The sequence below is a fragment of the Macrotis lagotis genome, chromosome 3, assembly GCF_037893015.1.
Source record: "Macrotis lagotis isolate mMagLag1 chromosome 3, bilby.v1.9.chrom.fasta, whole genome shotgun sequence".
In the NCBI taxonomy this organism is placed as follows: domain Eukaryota; kingdom Metazoa; phylum Chordata; class Mammalia; order Peramelemorphia; family Peramelidae; genus Macrotis; species Macrotis lagotis.
Genome location: NC_133660.1, coordinates 176,075,695 through 176,098,814, shown reverse-complemented (window position 1 = coordinate 176,098,814; position 23,120 = coordinate 176,075,695). Strand labels below are relative to the sequence as shown.

General features: G+C 36.8%; 1 protein-coding gene across 1 annotated transcript in view; it reads right to left on the bottom strand.

Annotated features, from left to right (window-relative positions):
* The window catches only part of SMIM14 (small integral membrane protein 14), a 65,002-nt gene that overhangs the window by 17,869 nt on the left and 24,013 nt on the right, over window positions 1–23,120 (bottom strand). The gene's annotated exons all lie outside the window — the stretch shown is intronic.

The window sequence follows — 23,120 nt, the reverse complement described above, 5'->3', positions numbered from 1 at the left end:
CTTGATTTTTAGACTTTCTAATTTGGTATTTAATTGGAGATGTTTAAATTTGTTCTTTTTCTAGCTTTTTAAATTGCATACCCAATTCATTGATCTCCTCTTTCTCTATTTATTCATATAGACATTTAAAGATATAAAGTTTCCTCTCAAAACTGCCTTGACTGTATCCCACAAATTTTAGTATGATGTCTCTTTATTATCATTTTCTTGGATATAATTACTGATTATTTCTATCATTTGCTGTTTAATCTACCCATATTTATGATAAAGTTATTTAATTTCTAATTAGTTCTTGGTTTATCTTTTCCTGACCCTTTATTACATGTAATTTTTATTGGATCATGGCCTGAGAAGTATTTATTATTTCTGCCCTTCTGCATTTGTTTATAAGATTTTTTTGCCCTAGTTCTTGGTCAATTTTGATGAAGATGCCAGGTACTGCTGAGAAAAAGGTTTATTCTTTTCTATCCCCATTAAGTTTTCTCCAGAGATCTATCATATCTAAGTTTTCTAAGATTTCATTTCTTCTTAACTTCCTTCTTGTTTATTTTTGTTAGACTTATCTAGTTCTGAGAAAGGGAGATTGAGGTCTCCCACTAATAAAATGTTGCTGTCTATGTCTCCTTGTAATTCACTCAGCTTTTCCTCCAGGAATCTGGATGCTATACAACTAGGTGCATACATATTTAGTAATGATAGAGCTCCATTACCAATGGTGCCTTTTAAGAAGATGTAGTTTCCTTCTTTATCCCTGTTAATGAAATTGAGTTTTGCTTTTACTTTGTCTAAGATTAGGATTGCTACCCCAGATTTTTTTACTTCAGCTAAGGCATAATATATTTTGCTCTAACCTTTTTACCTTTACCCTGACTGTTTCTCTGCTTCAAATATGCTTCTTGTAAACAACATATTGAAGGATTCTGGTTTTTTAATCCATTCTGCTATTTGTTTCCCCTTTTATGGGAAAGTTTATCTCATTCACATTTACAGTTAAAATAACTAATTCTGTATTTCCCTCCATGCTTTCTCCATTTATATTTCGCTTTCCTTTTCTCTTATTCCTTATCAAAATTTTATTACCTTTTCCCTTTGACTTTTCTTTTAAAAATTTAACTTTCAGTTTATTTTCACATACCTTTCCTTGCCTTTTAACAGTCCCTTCTCTTATCTTTCCCTTTCCCAGTTCCCACCCCTTCCTTATAGATTAAGTTCGAGTTTTAAACCCAAGTGAGAATGTATCTTATTCCCTCACTGGGCTAAATTTATTGAATAGAATTTACTCAGCATTCACATTCTTTCCCTCTAAAATTATAAACCTTTGTGCCTCTTCCCTTGGTGTTATTTATTGCTCTAATATTATTAATTAGGTATCATCAATCACAGTTAGATTATTTGAAGGCTTGATAAACTCCTACTGTTACCAAGTTATCTCAGATTGCTTACTTGACTGTTTGATAAGCAACATTGACTCAAATCATTTTTTACTTTTCCCCCTTTTCAAGTATCTTTCAAGTACCCACAATCCTCATCATGAGCTAAAGCATCAGCCAAAGTCATATCCTTTCTTGAACAATAGTTCAAGTGCCCCTCCCCTCAGGCCTATGTTCTTTCACACTTTAGCGCCACCCCACCACATTTAACCCCTTGTTAAGTGAAGAATCTTTTAAGTCAAACCCTGATATAATTGTGAGAATCTTAAAGATCTCTAAGTACTGGAAGGCTCTGGGAGGTCTCACCTGAGAACTTCACAAATGATTCTTAAGTTATAGAGACACTGACTGAGGTCCTCACAGTTCATGATGCTCTCATTAGACAAGGTGCTAAGCATCTTGTGATTAAAGTGAGTCAAAAGATAATGAGACACTTAAGTTAAAGTTAACAAACAGCCCTGCTTTTCTTCAGTGATGGACTTCTATAATGGAGAGATATGATCTAATTATATCCATATTTTTTAGGTTCATTTTCTTCCATTATATTCTACCCTCTAATCATTCTTAGAGAAATAAAGTTCTAAAGAATTAGAAGCGTAATAGCTTCCCTTTTAGAGTTGTACACAATTTGACTGTCTTGACCAACACTTGTTTTGTTTTTTCCTTCACCTTTTTTTTAGGAGTTGCATATTAGATGATTGAATTCTCTGTTCAGTTCTGGGTTTTTTTTGTGTCAGGAAATTCTGGAAGTCCTGTATTTTGTTGAACATCCACCTTTTCCCCTGACACTATACACTGAATTTTGCAGGGTAATATATTCTGGCTTGTAATCCCAGGTCCTTTTCTCTCTGAAATATGCTATTCCAGGTCTTGTGATCCTTCAATGTTGAGGCTGATAGGTCCTGTTTGAAACACTGTTTGTATTTCCTTTATATCTGAATTGCTTTCTTTTTGCTGCTTGCAATATTCTCTTTTATTTGAGAGTTCTGGAATTTAGCTATTACAGCCCTTGGAGTTTTTAATCTGGGGTCTCTTTGTGGAGGAGTTCTGTGGATTCTTTCAATGGTTATATTGTTATCTTGTTCTGGTATATTTGGACAGTTTTCCCTTCTAATTTCCTGCATAATATTTTCCAGGTTCTTTTCTTGATCCAGGCTTTCTGGTATTCCTATGATTCGCAGATTATCTCTCCTGGATCCGTTTTCCAGATCATTCATTCTCCCTAAAAGGTACTTTACATTTTTTTCAATTTTTTCAGCCTTTTTATTTTGTTTGATGCAATCTTATAGACTTGTAGATTCATTGGTTTCTATTTATTCAATGCTAATTTTAAGTGTTTTATTTTCTTCAATTAGCTTCTGTGCTTCCTTTTCCAGTTGGTTATTTTTACTTTTAACAGAGTTCATTTCTATGATAAATTTTTCATAATTCTCCTTCATGACTAATTTCTTTTTTCCATTTTTCTTCTTCCTCTCTTCTTGTTTTTTAAATTCCTTTTTAAGCTTTTTGATGAGCTTTTGTATTTGAGTCCAATTTATAGACTGTTTTGTTATGGCCCCTGTGAGTGATTTTTCACTGCTTTCTTCAGACATAGCATTGCTGTCATCTTTGTCTGTAAAGTGGTTTTCTATAGTGAACGCTTTTTTAGCTTTTTTTGTTCATCTTTGCTGTTTTTACTATGCTTCTGGGGTACAGGGAGTATAGATTCAAGCCCTTTTTTCCTGGGCCTGGGGTGTGATCCAAGATGTTACCTATGCAGTCCAGACCTTGCTTTTACAGAGGTTTTTTCCCTCCCCATCTATTTCCAGGTTCTGACATAACAGTGGTTTGTTTTCCAACCCAGTCTTACCTTTTACCCTGGTGCTCTCGGGGTTCAGACTGTTTGGGGCGGCAGGCCTCCTTGTTGGCTTGCTATCTAGGTGCTGAGACCTCTGCTGTTGTTAAGCTGTCAGGACCTGGATTGAAGCTGGCTAAAAGCCTCCTCCTGGCTTTCCCACTCTCCCACCTCCTGGACTTTACTTCCACTTTTCCCCCAAAACATCGAGCCCTTCACTGAAGATCCTCCAGGACTTCTAATGTTGAAAACTTCTTTGAATCTTCTCTTTTTCTTGGTGGGATCTGTAGTTTGAATGTCAGAGTAGAGGATTCATTTATCTTTGGTAGGGAAAGGCTCCAGGAAGCAGGTCAGTTTCATGTCACGATCTTGGCTCCACCCTGGCTCCCACATGGAAGAAATTAAAAAGCCTTCTTCTGGAGAAGCCAGAGAATGTGAAGTGAGGCCCTGCTCATTCACTCACTCACTCACTCACTCTCTCTCTCTCTCTCTCTCTCTCTCTCTCTCTCTCTCTCTCTCACACACACACACACACACACACACACACACACACACACACACACACACACACACCACACATCATTTCTTTTTTCCTCTTCCCTAGGCCAGGACATAAGCCCTTGGGGGAAAGACAGGACCCCTCAGGCCTTCATTATTCTACCCCAGTCCCTCCAAGTGGTCTACCAGTTGTAGGGGCTCCGCTATTATTCCTGTATGTTTTTGTCTATTCTTTCTGCTCTGTAGTGAACAAACCCTGGAGATGGATAAAAATCTTGTGACCTTTGAAAAGTCAGAATGACCAGTGCCAAGAGGATGAGAGCAGAAGTACCAGCAGGCAATGAAGAGTAATCAACAGAATCTAGGTCAATGGCCCAGAATCAGGACTTGTTCATCAGTGATGATATATTTGAGTGAACTTAGTGGGGTTAATGTTTTATAACAAATGTTTTAAGTATAAAAGCATTCCTTCCTAAAGACTGAAGTGATAGAATATGATGTTGGTTCAGAGGGAAATGGTTCTCAACTGCTGTTTCTTGCTCTATCTATCTGTGCAATAAAGATGACTTTGTAAAAGCTAACATGTTAATTGGTTATAATAGTAGGATTCAAATCACTGAGGCTTGACAATGAAGAGAATACACTAGAATGGGAACTGGTATTAGAAAAATATATCTCCAATCTCTCAAGGGATCCTTAGAACCTTGAGAGGAACTGAAGACTTGCTGCACATCAGCTGGGATAAGGCTATCAAATCTTTATAAAAGTTATCTAAAAAATGTAATCAAATGTATAATAAAAAAATATAAGGAGTATAAGAATAGACAGATTTCAAAAGAAAGCTATCTAAACTATGACAAATATTTAAAAATACTCAACTAATTAGAAAAATGGTAACTATAGCAACTTGGAAATGCCCCATCACACCTGTTGAGTTATCAAAGTTCACAAAAAGGACCAAAGGACCTAACAGCCATTGCAGGGGCACCCTCACACATTGTTGGGGGAGCTGCAAATCAGTGTAACATTTTGGGAAACCATGAGGCCCTTGTGTGTCCTCCCTAGCAGTTAGAGACTATGACCCCTGTAGGCCTCTCCACTTTCAAGGCTTCTAAAGAGCGAAAAAGAACATGTATCCCAGGATGTTCTGGAGGCATAAAGAAGCAAACTGTTAGCATTTAGGGACATGTCAAGTCTAACAAACTGCAGCACATATCTATAATGGAACATACCACATGGCTACAACGAATCATGCCAAGGACTGCTCAAAAACAGTCTTTGTATGAGGCCAAGGGAAGAATCTACCCCCCCCCCCAATGCGGGTAGGGAAGAAATGCGAAAAAGAAAAAAAATGTAGACCTTTCACAACAGTCACTCCAATACCCCCTCTCTCCTCTCAAATGACCTTGATTTAGTTGATTGGCGGGGTTCTCCATCCAAATGTCACTTCTTGAAGGCAGGATTTCTTCATTGTATCTGTGTCTATTTATTTATTTTGAATTCCACAACCTTTCCCCCAATCTTGCTCCCCCACCCCCACCCCGAAGGCAGTCCTAGTCTTTACACTGTTTCCATGGTATACATTGATCCAAGTTGAATGTAATGAGAAATCATATCCTAAAGGTAATAGTCTTTGGTCTCTGTTCAAACTCTACATTTCTTTATACATTGCTAAAATATTCTTGTTTAAGAGCAAACAATACCCCTCCCCCACAAAAATATAGAACCTCATGAGAAATAAAGTAAAAGAAAGAGAAAAAAAAAGTGTTTCAGTCTGTGTTCTGATACCATCAGCTCTGTCTTGGGTGGATCGCATTCTTCATTGTAAGTCCATCACAGAAGCCACCTCTATACTTTCTCCACAGTTGCCACCACTGACTGTAACTCCCTCCATCCATTCCTCCCCACTACCATATACTATATATACTATATTCTCTCTCTCCCTTCACCCCATCCCTCTTCCAAAATGTGCTGTAGGGCAGCCTAGTGGCACAGTAGACAAAGCACTGGCCCTGGGGCCTAGAGGGCCCCAAGCCCACATACCACCCGAGACCTAGCAAGCAACCAGCCCCATGATCCTGGACAGGTCACCCAATTCCAGCACCTTGCAAAAAATAAAAAAAAAAGATAGTGCATTATATCTATTCTCTCCCATGATCTACCCTCTCCTCCTCCATCACTCACATCCCCCCCTCTTCCCCCTGTCCCCCTTCTCTCCTCACTTCAGATGTCTTTACCCTATTGAATGTGTATGCTGTTTCCTCTCTAAGCCATTTCTGATAAGAGTGAAGGTTCCCTCATTCCCCCATGCCTTTCCCCTTCCATTTCATTGCAAAAAAAATGTCTTTTAGGGGTGGCTAGGTGGCGCAGTGGATAGAATGCCAGCCCTGGAATCAGGAGTACCTGAGTTCAAATCCAGCCTCAGACACTTAATAATTATCTAGCTGTGTGGCCCTGGGCAAGCTACTTAACCCCACTGCCTTACAAAAAACTTAAAAAAAATAATGTCTTTTATATGAAGTATCTTAGCCTATTCCACCTCTCCTTTTTCTTACTCCCAGTACATTTCCCTTTTGGCTATTTAAATCCATTTTTACAATATCTTATATCTTCAAATTCAGCTCTCTCTTGTGTTTCATCTATAAAAGCTCCTTCTACCTGCTCTACCAAATGAGGAAGCTCATATGAGCATTATCAGCATCATTTTTCTATGCAGGAATACACAGTTCATCATCATTAAATCCCTCATTAAGTCCCTTCTCTGCTTTCTATGCTTCACCTGAGTCCTGTATTTAAGGTCTGTTCAGCTGGTCGTTTCAACAGGAACATTTGAAATTCCGGTTTCACTGAAAGTCCATCCTTTTTCCCTGGAAGAGGATGTTCAGTTTTCCTGGGTAGTTGATTTTTGGTTGCATTCCAAGCTCTTTTGCCTTCTGAATATTATATGCTAAGCCCTACGAGCCCTTAATGTAGTTGATGCTAAATCCTGTGTGATCCCGACTGCAGCTCCATATTTGAATTGTGTCATTCTGGCTGCTTATAATATTTTCTCGTTGGCTTGGAAGTTCTGGAACTTGGCTATAATATTACTGGGGGTTGGGTTTTTTTTTTTGGATCTCTTTCTGGGGAAGATTGGTGGATTCTCTCAATTTCTATTTTGCCCTCTGCTTCTAGGATATCAGGGCAATTTTCCTGTAGGATTTCTTTAAAAATGTGGTCAAGGCTCTTTTCCTGATCATGACTTTCAGGTATTCCAATAATTTTTAAATTATCTTTACTGAATCTGTTTTTCAGATCAGTTGTTTTTTCAATGAGATGTTTTCCATTCTCTCCTAATTTTTCATTCTTTTGGTGTTGAAGTATTGTGTCTTGATTTCTCATAAAGTCATCAGAAGTCTATTTTTTAAAGATCCACATATCAATACTGATTTCTTCCAGGCTCCCTCCTCCTCTGACCTCTCCCTACTCCTACTGATTTAGTACCTCTCAAATTCAAAGGTGGCAAAGGAAAAGTCATAGTGAACCTCAGTACTCTTCCCAAAGATGAAGGAGGATAGCCTAGTTGCTGGCAAATAGGATCCACAACCTTTGACTGCTCAACAAACAAATAGTGCATTTATAGAAAGTGCATTTGATTAGGGAAAAAAAAGCATTATATTATTATGTAATTTTACTATCTCACACTTTATTTTTCTTCCTTAAGGATATGATTTCTCTGTCATCATATTCAAGTGAGATCAATGTACAACATGGATCCGATGTAAACACACTAACAATGTCTTCTGTGGGGGGTAGGGGAGGGAAGCAAAAATAGGGGAAGAATTGTAAAACTCAAAATAAATAAAATCTTTGTTCAAAAAAAGTACATTTGAAAGGTACTTTGGTGTTTCTGACAAATGATTCATTTCTAAAATATATAGAAAATTGAGTCAATTTTATAAAAAAACAAGTCATTCTCTATAATTGACAAATGGTCAAAGGGTATGAAAAGGTAATTCTTAGATGAAGAAATCAAAACTATCTATAGTCATATGAAAAATTGCTCTAAATCATTATGATTAGGGAAAAAAAAGCAAATAAAAGCAACTCTGGGGTACTACCTCACACCTCTCAGACTGGCCAATATGATCAGAAAGGATAATGACTAATTTTGAAAGGGATGTGGGAAATCTGGGACACTTAATATATTGTTGGAGGAGCTGTGAACTGATCCAACCATTTAGGAGAGCAATTTGGAATTATGCCCAAAGGGCAAGAAAAGTATACATACCCTTTGTTATAGCAATACCACTGCTAAGTCTGAATTCCAAAAAGATCATGAAAAAGGGCACAAATGCCACATGGACAAAAAATATTCATAGCAGCTTTATTTTGTAGTGGCAAAGAATTGAAAATTGAGGGGATGCCCATCAACTACAGAAATGGTTGAACAAACTGCATTATATGTACATTATGGAATACTATTGTTCTATCAGAAACCAGGAGGGATGGGAATTTAGAGAAGCCTGGAAAGATTTGCATGAACTGATACTGAGTGAGATAAGCAGAACAGGAAGAACACTGTGGACTTGCTCATTCCATCAGTGCAACAATCAGGGACAATTTTAGGGTATTTGTGATGGAGAATACCATCTGTATCCAGAGGAAAAACTGTGGGGTTTAAAGGAAGACCAAAGATTAATATCTTCAATTTTTAAAAGTTGTCTTACATATTACATAATTTTGCTATCTCTGTTTTCTTTCTTCCTTTTGGATCTGATTCTTCTTTCACAACAAGTTCAATTTCAATCTAAGCTTATCAAGGATGCAAAGTTAAACCTAAATCAGATTGCCTTCTGTTGGGGGAGGAAGGAGAGGGAGAAAAAAAATTGTAAAATTCAAAACCTTGCAAAAAAAATGATTGGTAGAAACTCCCAATGTATGTAATGAAAAATAAAATATTTATGTAATAACAATAATAAAAATATTTTTCCGTAATTATGCATCCAACAATGATTATGCATATAAGCCTATGAATTTCATTACACTAAGCTCTATTTACTTATGCTTATCAAGTCAATGTTAAGATTTTATTTTAAATTTTTTTTATTACATAAAATTTTCTTTGTTTTCCAATTACATTCAATGGTAGTTTCTACCAATCATTTTTTTTGCGAGGCTATGAGTTTTATAGTTTTCCTCCTTCCCTCCTCCCTCCCCCAACAGAAGTCAATCTGATAAAGACTTTACATTTGCATCCATAATAGGCAAAAATCAAAACTGAACTTTTCATGAGAGAAGAATCAGATTCAAAATGAAGAAAGAAAACATTAGAGATAGCGAAATTACATATTACATAAGTGTTAGATTTTATTAAGAACCACCATTATATGTACTTTTAAGTTACATTACAGTTGAGAATACTGATAGTTATATGCATAAGGAAGACAATACAGTGTTCATAGACATACTAGCAATTCCTCCCCTGCCCCATTTATAAATGATATCAAGATATTGCTGACATTAGTAATTGTCTTTTGACTTGACAGTACCATAAGTAATTTTCAAATGTGTCCTTACAAATGTAAAAACAAACAATGCTTGCCCCCTAAGAGCTTATACTCCCTACTGGGGTTAGAAAAGAGAGGATGCAGTGCCAAAGGTAAGTAAATACTAGATAATTTAAAGAAAAAAACATTTAACATTGGGAAGATCAGAGGTTTCAAGGAAGAGGTGACTGAACTTGAAGGAAGGTAATATCAATGATGCAAATATCAATTATGCAAAAGTGCATTTCAGGCATGGAGAGGACTTATGGAAATGCTGAAAAGTAGGAAACAGACTGTTGTGTCTAGAGAATCAACTAGTTAATACTAAAGTTTGACCAGATATATGAAATGAAGTACCACTGAGTAAGGAGAAAATGGAAGATTAGAAGCAGATTGCAGAAGGTCTTGGAATCTAGGTTGAGATTTTTAACCTAGAAGAAGAGGAAGATAAAGATTTTGGGAACAGGACTGACTCATAAGAATAGTTGATGATTCCATGGCTAATAAACTAGAAGCAAGGAAACAATTGGGATGCCAACAAGAAGTGATGAGGGTTTAAACTAAAATACTAGCAGTGTCATTAGAGGGAAGTGGATGAATATGAAAAAAGTGTTAGAGATAGGATGATCTGATAACTGATTATATTTTAAAGGGTTACGACTATTACAAAAAATAATTATTTTTACATTAAAACCATTCACATTTCAATGTTCACTTGTGCCCTAATTAGACTTCAGAAATAATACTTTATTGAACTGTCATATACCTATTCCTAAATTATTCACAATTTGAATCTTTGCTGAATTCATACCAACAATAACTCTTGAAATGGTGACAAATGATTTCCAATAACCCACACCAACATTGAACATAATGTCTTTCTTCCATATTTCCATAACTATCCAGGGACTGGACTCTTCCTTCAGCATGGCCCCTAATGTACATCATGGATCGTTATTTCAAGAATCAATCATTGAAGATTCTTTGTAATTGCTGGAAGGAACTTTTGTAATTTCCTTACAAAGGAAACATTTCTTCATTGACAATTGAAGTTAGTCATTTTTTGTCTAAATGTCTTTTTCCATCACTGATATCAAAACGTTGGTAATCCTTTCATTTCAAAGCAAGAATTAGTCCCAAGCCTAAACTTGCAACCATCCTTGGTGTAAAGTGAATTTCTCTTAAGAAGAGAAATCAATTATGTGGGACAGGTTAAATGGTTCCTTTAACAAAATAGCCTTTTTCTAGCTTTAGAAGCAGCTAATCTCTTCATTTGTGGGTTAGAATTTCAGCCATCAATGAGCTCTGAAACTTGTTTTGAGTCAACTTGGTTTGACTCAAGTCAGACAATGTCTCAATGTATTGATATTGAAGCTGGTATCCCTTGGGATTCCTAATCACAATTTGGCACTTTGTGCTTTCATGTTTTCCTGAAACATTTTCTTTAAACATTTCTATTAAGTTCCTTCAAAATCAGTCAAATTAGAGACACCCATATTTGGGGAGTCAGTGGCAAAGGTCAAAGCCTCCCCTTCTAGATGAAGACTACCCCCTAAGTGCAGGGGCAGTTATTTCTGCTATAGTCCTAGATGGGAAAACCAAGGAGGGTAGGTGGGGAAGGAGTATCAATAATGAAAAGAAAAAATTCATTATATAAAATCAAAAATGCATAAAACTATTACTTTAAGACCTAAAATGTCCTTTCACAGTGATAAAAAGTAACCCTCAAATATCTGGGGTGAGTCAGAAGAAATGAAAATAATATCATCTGTTCCAGCTGGCTTTTACATAGAACCAAAAATCTTTTTAAAGAGATGAAAAATATTTTTAGAATAATTATCATGGTATAATAACTTACCAAAGAGCAAAAACCTGCAAAAGTGTATACAAAGCAAATTATACAATCATCCTTGCCCTTTAAAAACAAACTTGACATCTGTTTAAAAAAACAGGAGAAAGAGGGGAGGAATCAAACATCTTTACTGTTAAATTTAAAAATTCCAACTCAAAGTGGATGAAATAGATGTCAAAGCAAAAACTAAAAGATCCTTTCTCATCTCCCTAGTAAGGCAGAAGCAAAGTGAGGATGCTTCTTCAAACAACTCAGCCTCTAATTTTCCCCAAGAAGGTTCACCAGGGGAGGCACACTGCAAGCAGTTACAACAAAACTGGCTTTCACCAATCAAACTACCAAAGAATGATTTTATACAACTAGAAAAATAAAATAAAATTTTTCATTGGAATGAACAAAAGGTCAAGAATATCAACAAAGTCAATTTTTTAAAATGTGAAAGGAGAAGGCTTTGCAGTTCCAGATTTCAAACTCTATTAACAAAGCAGAAGTTATCAAAACAATTACTGGCACTCAGTGGACTAGATTAGGTGTATAATAAATAAATGATCATGTAATCTAAGGTGTGATAAATCCAAAAATCCAAGCTTTGGGGGCCAACAACTCGCCATTTGACAAAAATGGGAGTACACTCTGGCAATTACTAGATATGTACCAATATCTCACACACATATCAAGATAAGGCTAAATACTTGTTTTCTGCAAGTATCCCAGAAGCTACTTCTCTTAAGTTTTCTTATCAGTTCATGATTAAACCAGAAAACATTTGGTACTCCTCTGCTTTTATTTTTAGTTCTTGCAATGACCTTCCAGTATATATAGTAACTCAAACAACTTTTAAAAGGCTTTTAAAAACCTTTCATGCCCACCAGCCCCTAGAGCTCTCAACATCTGGACACCTAGATTATTGACATGGTTCCCTATTTAGCTTCCTTGCCCTTCCTTCACCCTACTTTGAAGCCACCAGATGGCAACAGTGGGTATGAAAATTGGACTTGGAATAAGAAAAACCTGAGTATGATTGCTGACTCTGATACTCACTACTTGGGTGACTCTGGCCTTTCACATCTTTCAGCCTCAGTTAAACTAATTTCTAAAGTAGATAATACTAATACCACCTCAGTGAAAACATATGGGTTGTCCCAAAATTCTTTGTGCCCTTATAAGCTTTAATAGCTGCTCCCCTTAACTTCTCGTTTCTACCAATATCTCCTTGTGCATTCTGAAATCATATAATTTTCCCTGACCTCCCCACTTCCCAGTGTATCTCTCCCCTCCTTCCTTTTTATTCTTCTTTTAATACCAAGATATCACAAACCAACTCCTCTTTTTAATTAGGACTCCCTCTGAGTCCTGGTGATCTTGTTCAGAGGAGACATATATATCATCTCCCCGTATTAGAATGTAAGCAGTTCATCCTTGTTTAGTTTTTTAGCATTGGTCATGTTTACCTTTTAATGCTTCTCTTACCTCCTTCAAATTTTCTATGCAGCTATGTTGCTTTCATCAGGAATACTTCAAGTCTCTGATTTCATTAAAGATTCTTTGTTTTTCCTGTTGTAGGATTCTACTTTGTTTTGCTGAGTAAGTTAATTTTGGCTTACCCAAGGATTCCCCTCCTTGGGGAAATCAGGAATAACACAATCCAAACTCTTGGCTCCTTTAGAGTGGTGGCTGCAAAATCATACGTGAATCTGACTGTGGCTCCTCAGTACTTGAATTCTTACTGGCAGAGAACGGCATGTCTTCTTTGACCTGGAAGCTCCTGATTTTAGCATTCTCTTTCCTGAGAGCTTTCATTTGGAGGGGGGGGGGGTTCTTTCTGGAGGTGACCAGTAGATTCCTTCAATTTTCACACTGCCTTCTGGCTTTAAGATATCTGTACAGTTTTCATCAAATATGATGTTCACAATAGGCAGATGAGAACAATTTGTTCCAATGGCCAGGAAGGTGCCTGAAGCAGGTACTGTGGAAAGAACAGGGCTTGGTCAGACATCAGAGCTGCCAAGTTCATTCACTGTACAGGCCACTGTCAGTCATCTTGAATTATTTTTTCTTGACACAGGATTTGATGAATCTGGGAAGAGAGTGAGACTGACGACATTTTGTGATTCGAGAGTGAGTCTATACATCACCCATTGTGACTCCATTAGTTTTCTTCAAGAGTCAACAGCAAACAATAAATATAATGTTTAGACTTTTGTATGACTGATGTTCAGATAAGCTAGTATTCTCTCTGATTCATTTTCCAGATCAGGTAGTTGTTTTTGTTAGGAGATACTTTGCATTTTCTCCATTTTTTTGTCTTGATTTTTAAAAAAACATTTCTTCTTTTCTTATGTAGTTATTGCTTTTATCATTCCTTTATAATTTTTAAGGAAAAGGCTGGTTGGGTTTCTTACCTCTTGTGCCAGGCTGTCAGTTACCTTTCTGGTTTGTTCTTCTACAGTTCTTATTTTTTTATTTTTAGGTTTTTGCAAGGCAAAGGGGGTTAAGTGGCTTGCCCAAGGCCACACAGCTAGGTAATTATTAAGTGTCTGAGACAGGATTTGAACCCAGATACTCCTGACTCCTGAGCCAGTGCTTTTTTCCACTGCACCACCTAGCCAGCCCTACAGTTCTTATTTCTTTTCCATTTCTTCCTTGAGTACTTTCATTTTGTTGACAAAAACATTTTTAACTCCTATTTTTTTTTCAGAAAATTTAGTTACATTTTTGCTTAAGTTGTATTTATCTTTGAGGTTTTGCTAATAGTTTTTTAGAGTCACCAAAATAGCTTTTTTATGAAATGGTATTCCCCCCCACCTCGCTTTCTGACTTCTAACTTGATATTAAGGCCAGGCTCTATGCTCTTCTGTAGGGCAGGTGAACTGGTCCTATTGCTTTTTTCTTGGGATAACAAATCTTAAGGACAGCTCAGTTTCCAGACCTGAGAGTTTGCATCTCTTCCAAAGTGACGTGATCCAGGGCAAGATCTGATGGTTGCACCTCTGTGGTCTAAGCTCTGACTTGGCATTGGGTCTGAGCAAAGTTGACTACTATACACTTGTCCTCTGTTGGCCAGCTGGGAAGCTCTTCTAGGTCCTGTGACAGAGACTGAATTATCCTTCTGCAAGTTTCAGACTGGACCAAAGGCCTGCACCAACATCAGGTTGGCAAGGTGGGCACAGAAGCCCTGGTCAGTCTGCCCTGGATCTATGACCTGGAATGGAGAGTGGGCAACAAAGCTATCAGTTCATACCTATCCCTGTTGTGGTGCCTGGATATAGGACAAGAGGTGCTTCAGAACGGATCTGAGAACCCCACTTCTTGCTTTGGTTCACAGAATTTCCCTAGGCACTGGTTGGTTCCACATGTGGTGTGGCTCACACTAGCCCCCTATCCCATGAGCTCATAGATCTCTTTGTCTCTCTACATTGATTGAGAATGCAAAATTTTTGGATTCACCCCTCAGGATTCAATCTGGTGTGTTTTCTGTATCTGGAGGAGTTTGGAGAGGGGAATCTTTGCTGCTCTGCTTCCTACTGCTGCATTAGGACAACTTCCACGGGTTCCATAACTATACTTGTTAAACTAGCATAATATCAATTTAACTGTGGTCAGTCAATTTTCCCAAATAGTATTTTTATATTATCCCAACCTGGCTTCTCTCCTGGATTTTCTGAGCTCTGGAATCTCCCTCCTACCTTTGGAGTCCCTTCTTCTATTTGAGTGGAGAGGGTAGGGAAGGAGGGTCCCTCCCAGATACTCCAGGGCACTCACCTCATGTCATGTCCCTTCTACCCCACTTTCATCTTCTTTGATATATTCTATGTCATTAAACTGTGAACTCCTGGAGGGCAAGGATGGACCCTGCCATTGCTTGGGACGCCAGGGCTTAGTAGAATGCCCAGCATAGAGGCTCTTAAAAATGTTTATTGATTCTAACTCTAACCTCCATCCCCAAAACTGAGTTAAGTTTTTTTTTTTAACTTTTTGTTGCAAGGCAGTGGGGTTAAGCGGCTTTCCAAAAGCCACACAGCTAGGTAATTATTAAGTGTCTGAGGCTGGATTTGAACTCAGGTCCTCCTGACTCCAAGGCCAGTGCTCTATTCACTGCACTACCCAGCTGCCTCTATGAGGTTAAGTTTTGATGCAAGCTTTAAGAGGCTGGAGAAAAACTAAATGATATAATAGTTTACTTCTACATAATGGATTACTCTACTAGAGAAATAAGACAGAAACATCTTTAACTAATAGATTCAAATACATATATGTACACTACTTTTACCTCACAATATAACTTGGGAAAAAGTTACGTAAACTTTTAAGAAATATGTGGGAATTACCATTATGTTCTCGAACATGTTTCAAATGAATAAGCATTCAGAGAAGTAAGGTTTCTCAAAAAGACTTATTTCTAATCATTCCAAATCATCTTATTCCTTTCATATATAGATTTAAACATATATACATATTGTCTTTGTAATCAATGAAGAAATAGGACTACATATTTTCCTTAGTATCCAAAGATTTTAAGCACTAGTATTCAAATGTCTATGATACACAAGTTTCCAATAATAGTGCTTAAACTTTGGCAGTACAAATTGGATTTTTTAAAAGAGACAAAATGTACAACACAGTTCTCTTGGGAAAGGGTGTAATGGTCATAATCAGGCAGTTTTACAAGAAAAATTTAAATCATTACATATGATTTAGACTGAATCATGAATCCAGTAGTGATGTAATTTTTAACATTTTCTTGTATTATGATTATACATTTGGCATATAAAGCCTAGAAAAAACATACTATATGAGTCTGATATTCTTACATAAATTTAGTTTTTAATAATTATATTTAACATGGTAATTCCTTCCTCATGTCTTCCTCATGTCTCAAGAATAATTAAGTAATTTCTTTCATCTTCTTTACTTGCTACTTTCATTTTTTGGCACTCACTAAGACCCAATTCTTTTCCAAAGACAGTTTTCCTCACCACCCTTTCTAGTACTGACTACCCTTCCCCCCCCCATAAAATTACTATGCAGCTTGCTGATCAAGGCAGAGAAATTGGGAGTATTCCTTGTCTTCACTGGTCATGTTCTATTATGGAAATATGTTTAACATGATTATACATGTATAATGTATAATCTTTATTACTTGGGAGGAGTAATTATAATTATAGGGAGAGGGAGGAAAGAGAGTAAGACAGAAATGTGAAACTCAAAATTAAGAAAATGAATGCTGAAAACTATCTTAACATGCAACTGAAAAAAAGAAAATTTAAATAAAAACAATAAAAAGAAAAAACAAAACTACATTGTAGAACAGAAGCTGATGATTCACACTAGTAGAGGGAATTTTCTGAACCTTTGGTGGCTCTCTATTATCTCAGCATTCTTTTTATCTCTAGGATCAAATATGACTTTAAGGCTATTCATATCCTTGGTCCCTTTCCAGACCTCTATAAGTTACTCTCCTTCATGGACTCTAAGTCTCAATGAACTAATCTATAAAGTGGAAATAATAATAACACCTACCTCACAGATTTGTTGGAAGGACAGATACGATAAGTGGTATGGGGTGGGCAGGGAGGAAGACAGTGAGTTTTGTGTTGGCCATGTCGAATTCGAGATGTGTGTGGAACATCCTATTTGAGATCCCTGAATTATTAATGACTGACTGGCTATTCTTTGAGGTCTAGATATTCAAACTAAAGTCAACGAAATATTCTATTATCTAGTTTCTAACTCTATATTCTTCAGATCAAAAATGGTCAAATGTTTTGTGAATATTGTGCAGGCAAGTAGAGTCAACACTACTAGCCTCTTAAATTCACATTTGTGTTATATTCTTTGGTAAATACACCTCGTTGGACCCTTGTCCCAAGTCAGGGCATGCCTGGAAAAACCAAGATTTAGTTATTCTTATTCTGATTGAGATGTCTTCAATCACCTTGCCAATACCAAGCTACAGGCATGTAGAACAAGTAGCCACTCACCCATAAACAGATAAGGAAGCACTTTCCTTAGGTGACTTGTCTTCTTTAGTGGCCCACACAACTACCCCAGACTTGACTACTAGCACAGAATAGACGAAAAATTACTCTTAGTCTCCCTTGATCATTAGCTGTGTGATCCTAAGGAAGTTTCTTAATCTCATTTGGCCTCAGTTTCTTCATTTGTAAAATGGAGATAATAATAGTATGTACCTTACAGGATTGTGGCAAAAAGCAAAAGATAAAGTGCTTTTGTAAGCCTTAAAAAATGTTAAAGTGTACTGTTATTTTTTTTTTTTAGGTTTTTGCAAGGCAAATGGGGTTAAGTGGTTTGCCCAAGGCCACCAGCTAGGTAATTATTAAGTGTCTGAGACTGAATTTGAACTCAGGTACTCCTGACTCCAGGGCCGGTGCTTTATCCACTGCGCCACCTAGCTGCCCCTGTTATTATTTTTAATATGATTAATATAATTAGCTGAGTTAAGGTGACTGAATTTCATTTACCTCTTCTCTGCTTCAAAGTGTAGTCCCCTCACACAGATAAGACATACTGTACAGTCTTTTTGAGGCTTAAGCTAAGAATTTATGCTTCCATTTGTCTTTACAACTCTTATCATTCTCTCACATCTAGTGCCAGTGTAAAAATGTACCAACATTCCCTTTTTTTTAGGGGCATATATTCTTTTAGCATGACAAGTCTGTTAGAATTGAGGTTACCTTTGGCAGAGAAACAAAAGGCAGTTATTAAGCAAGCAGAAAGCTATAAGATCACTTCTTTTTTTAGCATCCTTTGTTCACATCACCAAGAAGCTGCTAAAACTGATGATGTTTGATTTTTCTGACATCAACTATCTAAATCAGGTACATTATTATCACTGGTTATGAACGGATAAAAGCAAAAGCATTCTCTCTCTCTCTCTCTCTCTCTCTCTCTCACACACACACACATACAGAGTGATGATGAGGGTTTGAAGTGGCAGCAGTAAACCCACTAGCAATATTCATTCAATACATCCAAGCCCTAATAAGACTTCTGCTTGTCATATATTCTGAAAGAGGATCATGGCATGAATTGATATTGAGCAAGATGAGCAGAACCAGAACACTGAACATCCTAACAGCAACATGGGGGTGATGATCAATGTTAATAGACTTGCTCATTCCATCAGTGCAACAATCAAGGACAATTTTAGGGTATCTGCAACAAAAAATGCCATCTGTATCCAGAGAAAGAACTGTGCAGTTTAAAGACTATTACCTTCAATTTTTTTAAAAGTTGTCTTATGTACTACATAATTTTGCTATCTCTAATATTTTATTTTTTCTTCAACCAATCTAAAATATATTTTCATCAGCTTGGTTTAAAAACAAAAAAGAGGACCATTACATCTGGAAGGTGATGACAGCAAAGGAGAGCTATGCAAAGTCATTAGTCTCAGGGCAGCTAGGTGGCCCAGTGGATAGAACACAGGCCCTGAAGTCAGGAGGACAGAGTTCATATCCGGCTTCAGACACATAATAATTACCTTACCTGTGTGGCCTTGGGCAAGCCACTTAACCCCGTTTGCCTAGCAAAAACCTAAAAAAAAAAAAAAAAAAAAAAAGCCAAAGTCATTAGTCTCACTTTCTCCCACAGAGGAGTCATCTGGGACCAGTGGCCAGATGTAGAATCAGGATGCCTGGAGATGAACCTGGATGTATTGGGAGATTTTCACTTTTTTTTTAAGGTTTTTTTGCAAGGCAAATGGGGTTAAGTGGCTTGCCCAAGGCCACAAGCTAGGTAATTATTAAGTGTCTGAGACCAGATTTGAACCCAGGTCCTCCTGACTCCAAGGCCAGTGCTTTATCTACTAGCCACCTAGCCGCCCCAACTTTCACCTTTTTAAGCTAAGGTCCATAACAGGTCACAGTTCATCTAAGGCAATGCCAATTCAGTGATTAAAGGCCAGATAAGAAATGAGGCAAAGTATGATTTCTTTTACCTGGTCTATATAAATGAAAGAATGAATAAATAACTCTGCCAGGGGAATATCCTTAGGGTTTCTGGTCAAAACAGAAACAAATGCTATTTACATTCATTCTGAACCAATCAGGGCCCAGACAATGACCAAATGGGGCTTGTCCTAGGATCTACTGTTAGTCAATCAAGGAGAGTCACAATGATTTGGGTTTAAGGTATGGTTGTTAAGAAAAAAGTCTATCCTGTAAACCCCAAGATTTCTAGTGTGGTTTCAATAATCAAAATTTACATTCCTTTAGGCAGAAAACCTACAGGTAAAAGTTAAGATACGCTAGATGAATATAGGGAAGAAAAAGGAAGGGAAAGAAAGATGGGTAAATATGCACAGTTCCAGTTGAGTTTCCAGTGGGGCAGTTCCTACTACTATTCACAGAGTTAATTGTTTGTCTTTCTCAAAAGGATCATGACCATTAGGGAGGTGATGTCATGACATGAAAGTGATTTAACTGTCTACAATGGAGAATACCATCTGTATACAGATAAAGAATCATGGAGTTTGAACAAAGTTCAAGGACTACTCCCTTTAATTTAGGGGAAAAAAAAACAACCTGATATCTTATTGTCTGGTCTTGTAATTTATGTTTCTTCTTCTTCTTCTTCATTTTTTTTTAGGTTTTTGCAAGGCAAACGGGGTTAAGTGGCTTGCTCAAGGTCACACAGCTAGGTAATTATTAAGCATCTGAGACCAGATTTGAACCCAGGTACTCCTGACTCCAGGGCTGGTGCTTTATCCACTAGGCCACCTAGCCACCCCAAATAGTATCAAATCACTATCTTTTTTTTTTGTAAGGCAATGGAGTTAAGTGGCTTGCCCAAGGCCACACGGCTAGGTAATTATTAAGTGTCTGAGGCCACATTTGAACCCAGGTACTCCTGACTCCGGGGCCGGTGTTTATCTACTGCGCCACCTAGCCGCCCCTTGTTTCTTCTTTAAGGATATTATTTCTCGCTCATCACACTCAATTTGGATCAATACACTACATGGAAACAATAAAGACTGAAAAATTGCTTTCTGAGGGGGATGGGGGGAGTTAAGAAAGATTAGGGGAAAAATTGTAAAACTCAAAATAAAATCTTTAATTAAAGAAAAGTGATTTAAGTGGATTTTAAATGAGGGAGGAATGTTTACATTCATCAGCCTCACTTTCTCCTCCAGAGCCATCTGGGTCCAGCGGCAGAAAAACAGTAAAATGGCATGAGTAGGGATTAGAATCTATCTTCAGGCAAAAAACAGAGAGGAAAAATATGGGCCAATTGTGATGGTGTCAAAGAGTACTCTGAGACCAAAAAGCAGTAACTGTAATGTCTCTGAGGCAGAATCTAGTCAATGCTACATAGAATCACTTTTGACTAATTGCTCATTTTGACACATTTTCATCCACAGAGCTCTAATTCTTATCCTGTTATAGTTGCAGAATGTGCTGACCGCAATGGTTCTTCTCCTGACTCCTGACTTTAGGGTGGGTGCTCTATCCACTGTGCCACCTAGCTGCCCCCCAGTAGTTCTTCTAAATGTTATTTTTCATCTTTACTTTGAGCAGTTGGAAGGATAGCCTTTTCTAAGTTCAGAAAATCAAATGTTTTCTTACTAAGGAAAAAAAGATAGGGAGATGATTTCAAAGATATTCTTATGTTTTAAGAATATTAATCAGATATGGTATAAGGGTCTGCTAATCCTAAAAATAAAATCTGTTCATTCACTATTACTTGCTATATCAATCTAATTTGTAACCTGAATTGTTATGCTATATATATGGACTCATTCTTTGGAATCCTGGCTCCAACTCAGCCAGTAATGAAGATACTTTTAATTTTTCTGGGACAATCATATGATTTTTGGAACCCTCAATACCTTTAAGAGTATTTAATTTGATAACAAAAATAATTCATTTTTGCCATGTTAGTTGGAGAATAAGTAAATGTTGCTCTCGTAAATATTCCAGTTATGCCTTATATGCATAAGCATAGATATTACAAAATTAAGTTGGAAGGGATTTCAATAATCACTTAATTTCATTGTCGTTGTTCAATCATGTCCAAATCTTCGTGAACCCATTGCCCAAAGTACTGTCCACAGGGTTTTCTTGGCAAAGATTCTGGACTGTTTGCCATTTTTTTCTCCAGTGTATTAAGGCAAAGAGAAGTTAACTGACTAGTCTAGGGTCATTAAGTGTCTAAGGACAAATTTTAAGTAAGATTTTCCTGATTCCAGATCCAGTACTCTATCCACTGAACAAACTAGGTGCTCCTCATTTAAATTAGCCCAAACCAGGCGGGGCTAGGTGGCTTAGTGGATAAAGCACCGGCCCTGGAGTCAGGAGTACCTGGGTTCAAATCCGGCCTCAGACACTTAATAATTACCTAGCTGTGTGGCCTTGGGCAAGCCACTTAACCCCATTTGCCTTGCAAAAAAAAAAAAACAAAACTAAAAAAAATAAATTAGTTCAAATCATACCTGAAATGAGTCTTCTACTCTTAATTAATAAAAACCAGTCTCTGCTTGAAAATCTCCAACTCACCACCTCTCCAGGGAGGCCCTAATTGTTAGGAAGTACTTTTTTATCAATCTAATCTAAATTGACCTCTTTCCAACTTCTACCTATTACTTTCTGTTCTGCCTTTTAGGGTCAAATAGAACTTAATCCTTTCTCAGTGAGACAAGTCTTTCAAATCCCTAAAACAATTGCAATCCTCTGAGTCTTTCCTTCTCCAAGTTAAATACACTGAAGGGTCACCAAATGGCAGGATATGGTAAGAACTCAGTTTGTCCTCCTCTCCAATTTATCAATACTCTTCTTTTTTTTTTTTTAAGGGTTTTTTGGTTTGTTTGTTTTTTGCAAGGCAAATGGGGTTAAGTGGCTTGCCCAAGGCCACACAAACTAGGTAATTAAGTGTCTGAGGCCCCATTTGAACTCAGGTACTCCTGACTCCAGGGCCGGTGCTCTATCCATTGTACCACCTAGCCATCCCGATACTCTTCTTTAAATGAGGCAGCTAGAACTGAATCCAATACCCCAGAGTAACACTTTATATTTCTCCCTACTGAATTTCATCTTATTTGATTTAACCCAATACTCTAACTTGTCAAGACACTTTTGGACATCAATTACCATCATCTTTTCTTAAGGAAAGAATTTATTAATTTTGAATTTTACAATTGTTTCCCTAATCTTGCTTCTCTCCCTCTACCCCCCCCACAGAAGGCAGTCTGTTAGTTTTTACATTGTTTCCATGGTTGCCATCATCTTTTTAAAACAGTATTACAAAGATTCAAATAAAAAACAAGAGAAAAATGTGAAACAAATTATAGACTAGCTTCTTTTAATTTCAAAGAAAAATATATCCCTATAGATTAATGGATCTAGCCATGAAAAATGATTGACAACTAACACAAATAATATTTTTGAGCTCACCAGAAACTAAAAAAAGGTGTTACCATTGCAGTGTTCCCATTCTAGCTCCACACCCATTTACTCTGTCTCTTGAAATTCTGTTTCCTAACTTTAATCCTTATTCTAGAAGGCACCTTTTTAAAAGTTAGTAATAAATGTACAGTATAGACTAATCCCCAAATAAAGACAATTGAAAGAAGCATACTTGAATTAAGTATATGGTAGCACAGGATTAGAAGAATATTTGCTCCTTAATAATTAACCTAACAAGTATAAGATTAAGATTACTTTTATCTAACTACACAACAATAATGCAAACAAAAAAGTAATTTTTACATACTTTAAGGTAAATCTAAATTATTATCAATTTATAAGTAAAGTAGATAATGTAAATTCTTGACAGACTTAAATAATCTTACTCATACTATGCCTATAACTAATAAGCAAATATCAAATATTCAGGATGTATTATTCCATCATAACAAATGAATGCTATGATTTTTCAAATATTTTTTATACTTTAATTTTGTTGTAGCAAATATACACTGAATGCAAAAGAAGTCACAAGTTTAAACTTGAAAATATGTT